General features: G+C 38.0%; 1 non-coding gene across 1 annotated transcript; it reads left to right on the top strand.

Moving 5' to 3' along the window:
• Window positions 1-846: 846 nt before the first annotated feature.
• Window positions 847-953, top strand: LOC131238110 (small nucleolar RNA R71). Its single transcript, XR_009167525.1, has one exon. It is a non-coding gene; the product is annotated as a small nucleolar RNA R71 (small nucleolar RNA).
• Window positions 954-9,335: the final 8,382 nt, after the last annotated feature.

Genomic DNA, 9,335 nt, shown 5'->3' with positions numbered 1-9,335 from the left:
GAGCCAATCTCATACTGTCCCTTTGGATTAGCCTCAGGTTGGCTAGGGAGCTTGCCCTTCTCTCTCTCACTCAATGTGGCAGCTAGTTGACCCATTTGTACTTCCAGCTTGGCAATGGATTGTGCATTTGCATGTAAGCTTTGCTGGTTGGCCAGTAAGGTTTGTTGGGTGTCTTTTTGGAATTGGAGAGAACTCTGCATGAAAAAATGGAGTGTATCCTCAAGAGATGGTTTCCTTGATTGTGTAGGCAGTTGTTGATATTGTGGAAACTGTTGAGGTTGTTGACTGCCAACTTGGAGGTGCGGTTGCATGGGAGGATTTCCAGATGGTCCTCCTTGTTGTGGTCCTTTTGCCCAAGAGAAATTTGGATGTCTAGCCCACCCTGGGTTGTATGTGTTCGAGTAAGGATCATTCCCAGATTTTTGAAAAGTGTTCATAGCATGAACTTGTTCAGAGAGAAGTTCTGGGAATGCTGCACCAGATGGACAAGACTGCATAGGATGGGCAGGACTAGAACATGTGGCATATGCCTCGACTTGAGCTATTTGTGGTGGTCCATTATTTAATACCAGAGCATCAATTTTCTTTGTCAGGTTATCAAGCTTGGCGCTCAGCTCTGGCATGACTCCTATCTCATATATACCACCTCTCTTTTGTGGTTGGGGACTTCTGTCACCTCTATTTGAATAATCCCATTGCTGGAAATTTTCGCACAAGGTTTCAAAGAAGTTCCACGCTTCGACATCACTTTTGGTCATGAATGACCCTCCACTGGTGGCATCAACCATGCGACGGTTCTGTGGTGTCAGACCGTCATAGAAGTATTGAACTTGTTGCCACTTCTCAAAACCATGGTGAGGACATTTAAGAAGCAAGTCCTTCCATCTTTCCCAACATTCATGAAAGTGCTCGCCCTCTTTTTGTGTGAAGTTAGTAATTTCTCTACGGAGGGCATTGGTTTTGTGAACGGGGAAGAACTTGTTTAAGAACTTCTTAGACAGTTGGTCCCATGTATTGATAGATCCAACTTCTAGAGAATTCAACCATGCTTTCGCCTTATCCTTCAAAGAAAAAGGAAACAGGCGTAGGCGGATCGAATCGTCTGAGAAGTTTTGGAACTTAAAGGTGGAGCAAATGTTTAAGAATTCTTTCACATGATGATATGGGTCCTCCTTGTCCAATCCATAAAAGGATGGCAACAATTGTATGACTCCAGGTTTAAGTTCAAAGTGTGCTGCCGTAGTGGTTGGCAGCACTATGCATGAAGGCGCATTAAATTGGACAGGAGCTGAATAATCTTTGAGAGCTTTAACTTCAGTCTCATTCGCCATTTCAACAGGATTATTTCTCAATCTTTCACGAATTGTTCTTTCAATCTCAGGATCAAACGGTGCTAGTTCTATATTCAGAGATCTACGTCCTAGCATAAACTATGTTATTAATATAAGAAAGAAAACTAAACTAAGATGCAACCTATGATGAATAAAACTAAAGGAAAAAGTTATGAATTCCTAAAAACAAGAGAAAGCTATGCAAACGAGAATTGGAAAGAAGAACCCGAGAAAAGGAGATGATGAATGTCTGAAGATTTGAGAGCTCCTCCTTTTGAAGACAATGTTATTTAGCAGCTTCCTTCCTTAATTCCTGTAAACAAAAAGAAAACAAAAATAAATTAAATTTACTAAGATAATGCTAGAAAAAAAATCCTAAGCAACGGTTAATTTCTTAAAAAAAAAAAAAATAATAAATAAATAAAAAAAGTTTGTAATCTTAGAAATAAAAGCTAAGTTAGTTTCTAAAAAGGGAAAATTTCTAAAAAATAGGAAATTAGAAAATAAGAGAGAAACTTTCTAAAAAAATAAAACCTAAAAACTCTTCTAATAATAAAACCTAAACTAGAAAATAGAAAGTTACTTGAAAGAAGAATCAGAATCTAGAATTAGAAAATAGGAAATTTCTAAAAATAAAAAAATAGCCTAGAAATAGAAACTTTCTAAAAAAATAAAACCTTAATTCTAAAAATAGAAATTAGAAAAAAATAGAAAATTTGGAAAGAGATTACCAAATTAGTAGTTTATGTCAGGTCCCTACAAAACAAGAAATAGGTTAGTTTCAAAAAATTTAACCTAAAGTTAGTAAAAACCTAAGACTATGAATTATGATAAGAGAGAATCCTAAATCCAATTGGAACAAAACAGTCCCCGGCAACGGCGCCAAAAACTTGATGTTTTATTTAAACCAACACGATTTAAATGATTTTTAAACTCGCAAGTATACGAATCAGATGCAGATACGGTACGTATTACGAGATCGTTCCCACGAGGACTGGTCGTCACAATTCAAATCTATGATTCTCCTTAACTAATCCAACAAATAATGGAATGAATTACTAAGCACAATTTTATGAAAAAAAAATAATTAATTAAGAACAGGGAAGAAAATTCAATCAGAGAGAGAGCACTAGGACTTTCGAATCCACCCCTAATTATCCTAACCCTTGTTTTGTCTGTTGATTCACCTTGATCTAGATTGATACCACTTATACAGAGAAAGCACAATCTGTGTCCTTAATCGGGCATACAAACTGTCTAATTCCTTTAAGCAATGCCATGAATGACATATCCCATATCCTTGGTCGGGTCCATGGAATGTACATTCATTAAAGCACCCTGTTTCTTCCTCTATAGGAAACTTGTTCTTGATCAGACACAAGTACCTATAATAAGTATCCAAACAACATCCATATATATACTTTAATCAAGTTCATAGATGGAGAAGTATAGAATTTAAACCCATAAAGCCCACTTAAAGAAAGAAACAAATTAATTGAAATTCAAAGTAAATCAACCAATACAAGAGCTAATCAAATTAGGGGCTTCATCTCAGCCCTAGCTGAGAGATTAGTGACCCATAAAATTCATGAAAAATATTAAATAAAATTCATAAAAATTAAACACCAAACCAATCGATCTCTCTCTTCTTTCTTCTCTTTCTTCTCTTCCTTGCTCCAGATCTGGAATCCCCTGATTCTGAATGACTTTCCCACGTCCAAAACTCCCCTTTTATAGCTGCTGGATGGCTGGGGTCGGTGGCAGAGTCGTAGAAGGACTCAAAGTGTAATTTTTCGCAGCCGTGATCGGTGGGCCCCACTAAGGTATTTTCTGGAAAATCCACCCCGTCCATTGGATTCAGGACGAAATTTCAGTCAAGAATGGGTGGTTTTGAATGTCCATTGACATGGCCCAGAGAAGAAAATACAAAAAGATCAGTTTTGAACGTCGCCGGGTAGCCCTTTTGTGGGCTCTGTATCACGCACGTGTGCACGCATGAGAGAAGAATATCAGCATGGTTTTGAAGCTCTCGAACCACTCTACAAGATGGACGGCTCGGATCGGCCATACGGGTGACGTACGGGGCCCACAATCCTTCGCAAAAACGGACAGCGACCGTCCGTTACGCAGACGCGAAACCACTTCCGTGGCAATGGTGGGACCCATTTTGATAATTATTTCAAAAATCCACTCCATCCATTGCATGGAGGATGAAAAAATGGCTAGGAATGCCCAATTTCGAGTTAGAGTTGCGGTGGCCCACGGAGTTTTGAACTCACCGTCCGTTTTGCGTTTTTCAGCGGTCAACGTCCGTACACATGCATGGAACCAAACGGACATCTAGGCGATGATAATATCGGCCCCAGGAAGTGGATGGACGGTTTGGATTGTTCATTTGGACACTAGGTGGGCCCCACAATCGACGACCGCGGTTCGGTTCGCGGAGCGCTGGAAACGGAAATTTCCGTTTTTAAGAAAGAGTTCGGGTCAGCGTTGCTGACCCGACGCAGGTCGTTCGGTATACGGGCGGTGCACATGGGCACCATGTACACATGCTATACATAAGGGGTCCACTGTGATGGTTTCGAGAAATCCAATCCATCCATCCTGTTTCTCAACTTATTTAAACCGTCAATACAAAGGTTGAGGCAGTTCCAAATATCAGGTGGGCTCCAAATTAGAGATTAATAGGCTGATCTGTCCATTGGACCACTTCCTGAGATCTTCTATGCCTGAAATTTAATATGTACGGTTAATTTACGGCCCTCATCCCGTGTATGAAGTTTCGAGTTGATCAGATGGCGGGAAACATGTGATCTTGCATTCTGGATCATTTTCGGGTCCCTTTGCCTTGCTTTCCTCAGATCCCAGGCGTGTAAAATCTTCACTATTGGTTTTCTGGAGTCCATCCCGTGCTCTGGTAATTTTGGATCATGAAATCCATGCCTTTAACATCAATTTTCAATTAACGCTCCTGACTTCATCCTGTAACAAAAATACAATTAAAATACTCCATTAAGCATTATCATATACGTAAAATCTGGTAATTACTGGGGTCTGATATGCAATATTTGACCCTGATCAGAGCCCTTTTCGATGACAACTATTTTTTAGCTGGGTATTTCTCTCTCTATTTTTTTTTTCAATTCTTCTCATTGAACATAATGGACAAATTCCTCATGTTGGTTCCTTCCAGGCTTAATAATCATCAAGTTATCACTTCAATATCAAACTAAAACCTTAATTTGTAAGCTAGATGTGATATGTGAAATCATGACTCAATCAATATTTAAAACTCCTAATCATGGATTAATAATTCAAACTTAACTGTGAAATCTAACAAGTAATTGAACCCAAGAGTCATAAATCACCAATGAAGTATCTTACATTTCTAAATCATGAATGAACTTTAAAATCACTCAAATTTACAAAATTTTCAAAATTTTTTTTTCCAATTTTTGCTCAAAGACTAAGAAAACCTAATTAACTTGCCTAATCCACACCCCCAACCTAAAATCTACATTGTACTTAATGTAAAAGTTATAAGCATGCATTGCACATGAGACAACGAAAGTAAATGAAAGGTTATGGAAAGGTAATACCTGAAGAAGAAATCTAGAGGCTTTTCCAAGGGTCTCAAAGTGAAGATGGGTTAGCAGGAGGACTCAACAGACAATAAACAAACTATCCTAAAATAGTGGAAAGCAAATTATCATAATCCTAAATTCTTTGAAAGCAAGGGAAAAGCTACTCAATCATGTCGCAAGGTTCCTCCTCTAGCCATTATATGGATAATTTCTCAGTAGGTTTCTTAACAATATCATCCAAAAGCCCTTTTTACAATAGGTTTAGATGCCCTAGAGCATGAATTTCCAGTGAAGTTTATGGACCTTAGCATAAGGTTTCCTTTTAATCTCCTGAGGTGTCCAAAGTATATACGATTCACCTATGATAAAAAAAATTTTAATGTCAGCATAACATGGTGAATCAAAGACTACACTACATGAAATTCAGAAAAATACCCAGAAAGTGATGTAGTCTCAACTCATTCCAAAGTTTCAGGCTCCAGTTCGATTTTCAGCTCTGCCTCCTTTATTGGTAAACATTTAGGATCTGAGGAAGGAGGGGCTTCAGAATGAGGGTTTTCTTGGTCTGTGACAACTACCAAGGTATTGTCTTGTAAGGTATCCATTATTTCTTTTATTATCGGATCATTTGAATCTATAAAGTGTGCCAAGCAATCGTCTAAAGAGTTGAGAACTTCAACTGAGAGTGACTCATTTTTCACATTGAAGTTTGTGATGATCTTCCTAAGGATTTCATTGTTTGAGAAAGTGGATGGATGCATTCTCTCTTGCTCTTGCCCTTCAAAGACAGATTAAGGATCAATACATGAAGCATTGATGTGAAGACTCTGTTCATTGATACTACTCAGAAAAGGCATTGAATCATAAAAAATTGATAGTTTAAATGGTGATCTCAACTGGGTGGCCTCAAATTCCAGAGTCCTATCGATTAACTTGTCCATCTCTCGAATCATATAATCATTCAATTCAGGGAAGTAGTCTAAACATACCTCACAAAAGTTGGAAGGGTTAGTTGAAAGTGATTCATCCTTGACATTTAAATCAGACATGTCACATGGGTGGAGTAGATCATTATGGTCGAACACTTCCTATACCCTTTGAAAATTGACCCAGGCCAAACTTGAGATTGATTCTAGGGAAATTTGGGCTGTAAACTCATGATTCTCATCCCAATACTTATCATCATCCAATTCAATATAGTTCACAAGTGGGATGAGATCACTTACCTCACACTACTTTTTTCTAGGTTGGGTTGAGGCTCGGATAAACTAGCCTCTTCCTCCTCATTGAAGTCAAGTGTGTCATGTGAGTGAAGTATGTCAATGTCATTATATTTGAAAGACACCCATGTCTCTTGATCCTTCCTTTAGACTATCATTGAGATCAACTCTTCGGAAAATTGAACCATATGCTCATTAACACAATCCAACTCTTCATTCCAAATTCCAGAGTTCTCCAAAAGCGAGTTAGGATCACTTTCCTTGCATTGTGTTTCTGAACTGGGTTGAGGTTGGGGTAAACTAGCCCCTTCCCTCTTATCGAGGTGTGATTCAATTACTTCCAATGATTTCATTATGCCCATGACAAGTTGGTTGAGTTGTTCTTAATAGTCCGTGAAATTAAAATGTGAATCCTCTTGGATCGTTTCTAGTTGGATCTCAAAGGTAGGGGATCCAAGAGAATAATCACTATAACATGTTGTTGGTTCATCTTTCCAATTTTGATATTTTCACTAATCATAGTCATACGGATCATAAGTGGGAGAATCTGATGGTTGTTGATACATATTATCACCTATAATATAATCTCTCATTATTTTCTTCTCATCTGATGGGTGATAATAATTCTCACTCCCATAGTTATGATAACCCCAACACTCATGTACTATCTTCTATATCCATGAGGTGTAATTATTCTACTGCATATGATCGTGTAAGGACTTCTTAACTGATTGAGCATTATATTTCGGTCGGTTCTCGATGATGGTTTCAAAAAATTTTTGAGACATGTTGATTTCTATTATAATCATCATACATCCCTTCCCAATATCTCTTATCCATCTCAGCATACTAACATACCCACTTTTGCATGGTGAAACCCTAACTTTGAATCTAATCCTAAAAAAGAATAAAAGAAAAATCTTATAGCAATATGAAAAGTAAGTAGAGGAGGAGTTAGAAGGAAGTTACCAGATTAGAGGAGATCTATGTTAGGATCCGACAAAAGAGGGAAAAAAAAGTGAATTAGTTTCTAATAAAATAAAATAAAATAAAATAAGAAAGCAACCTAGTTTCTAAAAGCAAAAAAAGGAAAGTTTCTAAAAACAGAAAAAAGAAAGTTTCTAAAAAGACCGAAAAGGAAAGGTTCTAAACTTAGAATTAGAAAGTAGATCTAAGAAAAAAGAATAAGGAAAGTTTCTAAAAACAATTTAGGAAAATTTCTAAACCCAGAAATAGAAAGCTAAGTTAGTTTCTAAAATAATTCGGAAAACCCTAATCTTAAACAAATTCCAAAACTAGCTAATCTCAAAAAAATGCAACCGTCAATCCCCGGCAACTGCGCCAAAAACTTGTTCACAACCCCAAGTGTAGGGTCGCGATACAATAATAATCTTGGTGAGACCGAGGTTGAATCCACAAGGACTGAACTTGTGCGTCTTCTGAAAGTAACTAGAACTAGAAGTAACTAGAACTAGAAGTAGATGAAAACCTAAATCTAGAATATTTGAGAGAGTAATTGTGATTAAAGTAATTAAAACTAATGAAATTAAAGGTAGGAACTAGGGTTTCAAGGATCCACTTGTAGTAATTGGGAGGCTACCTTGCATGATTCAAGGACACAACTGGAATCAGAGTCATATCTCATCCAGTTGGTAAGAAGAGATTTTTCAGATCTATGAACTTCTCATGGATCTAATCACAAATGGATAAGAGTGGTGAAGATTTGGAAGTGATTCCATCACCTAACCATGACTAGGAGATAAGGAAAACAATAGGATTTACCAATCCCACAACCAATCATCAGAGAATTGTGAAAGTTAGGAAGGATTGGACTGGTCATGAACCGTCCTAGACCAGTCGTGGGACGTCCTTGACTAGTCGAGGGTCTCCTTTGACTGGTCGAGCAGGCTAAAATTTTAGAAGTTTTACTCGCTGGAGTTCGAGTCAAGATACCTTCGACCGGTCGACCTTCGACTAGTCAAGTAAAGTCCAGGACTGGTCGTGCGTAGCTAGGACTGGTCAAGATGAGGGCAGGAGTGGTCGAGCGTACGCAGGATGGTCGAGCCGGAGCCAGGACTAGTCGAGGATCATCGAATTTCGCTTCAAAACTCCGATTTTCCTTATTCTGGACTTGGTTTTCTTGGATCTTCAGTATGTGCATTCTTCATTCTTGGTTTCATCAAATCCATTTTTTGGCTTTGGTGATTCTTGAACGTTAAATCCATGCTTTTAACATCCTTTTCAATTCAAGCTCTTGAATTCACCTTGCAACACAAACATGATTAAAAAAGAACATTAAGCATTATCATGTTCATAAAACCAAGTAATAAATAGGGTCGAATATGCAATATTTGACCCTCAACAACCTACAACCCACAACCCTTATACATCCATTAGCTAATGCATGCCTAGATTTCTTCCACCTTGGCCAATGCATGCTTAGAACCATCCACCTCATCCATTCACTACCTATAATATACATCACCTTCCAGCTCACTTTTAGCACCAATAAGACCCTATAAACTTGCCACATCATCTTGCCACCTTAACCCCCAATTCCCTATATAAGAGTAGGAGCTCTCTCACACTCATACTTTTGTTATGCTTAGAAAATTCTGAGATTTTAAGAGAGAGTGAGAGAGAGTGGGGCCAAGGTGTGGCCCATCATTAAACCTAAAGGGAGTGGACCACAGACCATTATCAAGCCATCCATCCATTTAAAGTGAGTCTACACACCACCTTCCATCCTCTTCATCCTCCTCTTTCTTCCTTTTATATTTTCTTGATGTGTGTGGGGCCACTAGTGTGGATCCTCATGTGCATGTATTATTAGCCATGGTGGTCAATAAAGTGGACCATGTCAATATGGTCCACCATGATGAACATTATATCCACACCCTTTATATGTAATCCCATTTTTGTATTTGGACAACAACTTGTAAAATTTGTATAAAATCAACCATGCTAAAATCTGAGTTGAAACTTGGTGATAAAATGAAAGACAATATGAGCTAACTCTGGGCCAAATTTCATAGTCATCTAATGGTCTAATCAACAGTGGCAGTAACTTTACTTGGTTGTTGTCCAACAGCAAACAAAGGATTCCGATTTGCCAAAACATGACCCATTTTGGCCCCTTTATTAAACCCAATAGAAATGTATATTCCATTGACTTCATAGAAAATTGAAGTAGCTTT

This window comes from Magnolia sinica, chromosome 2, assembly GCF_029962835.1.
Source record: "Magnolia sinica isolate HGM2019 chromosome 2, MsV1, whole genome shotgun sequence".
In the NCBI taxonomy this organism is placed as follows: domain Eukaryota; kingdom Viridiplantae; phylum Streptophyta; class Magnoliopsida; order Magnoliales; family Magnoliaceae; genus Magnolia; species Magnolia sinica.
The sequence above is the reverse complement of the archived record's forward strand: the minus strand, read 5'-3'. Positions and strand labels throughout refer to the sequence as shown.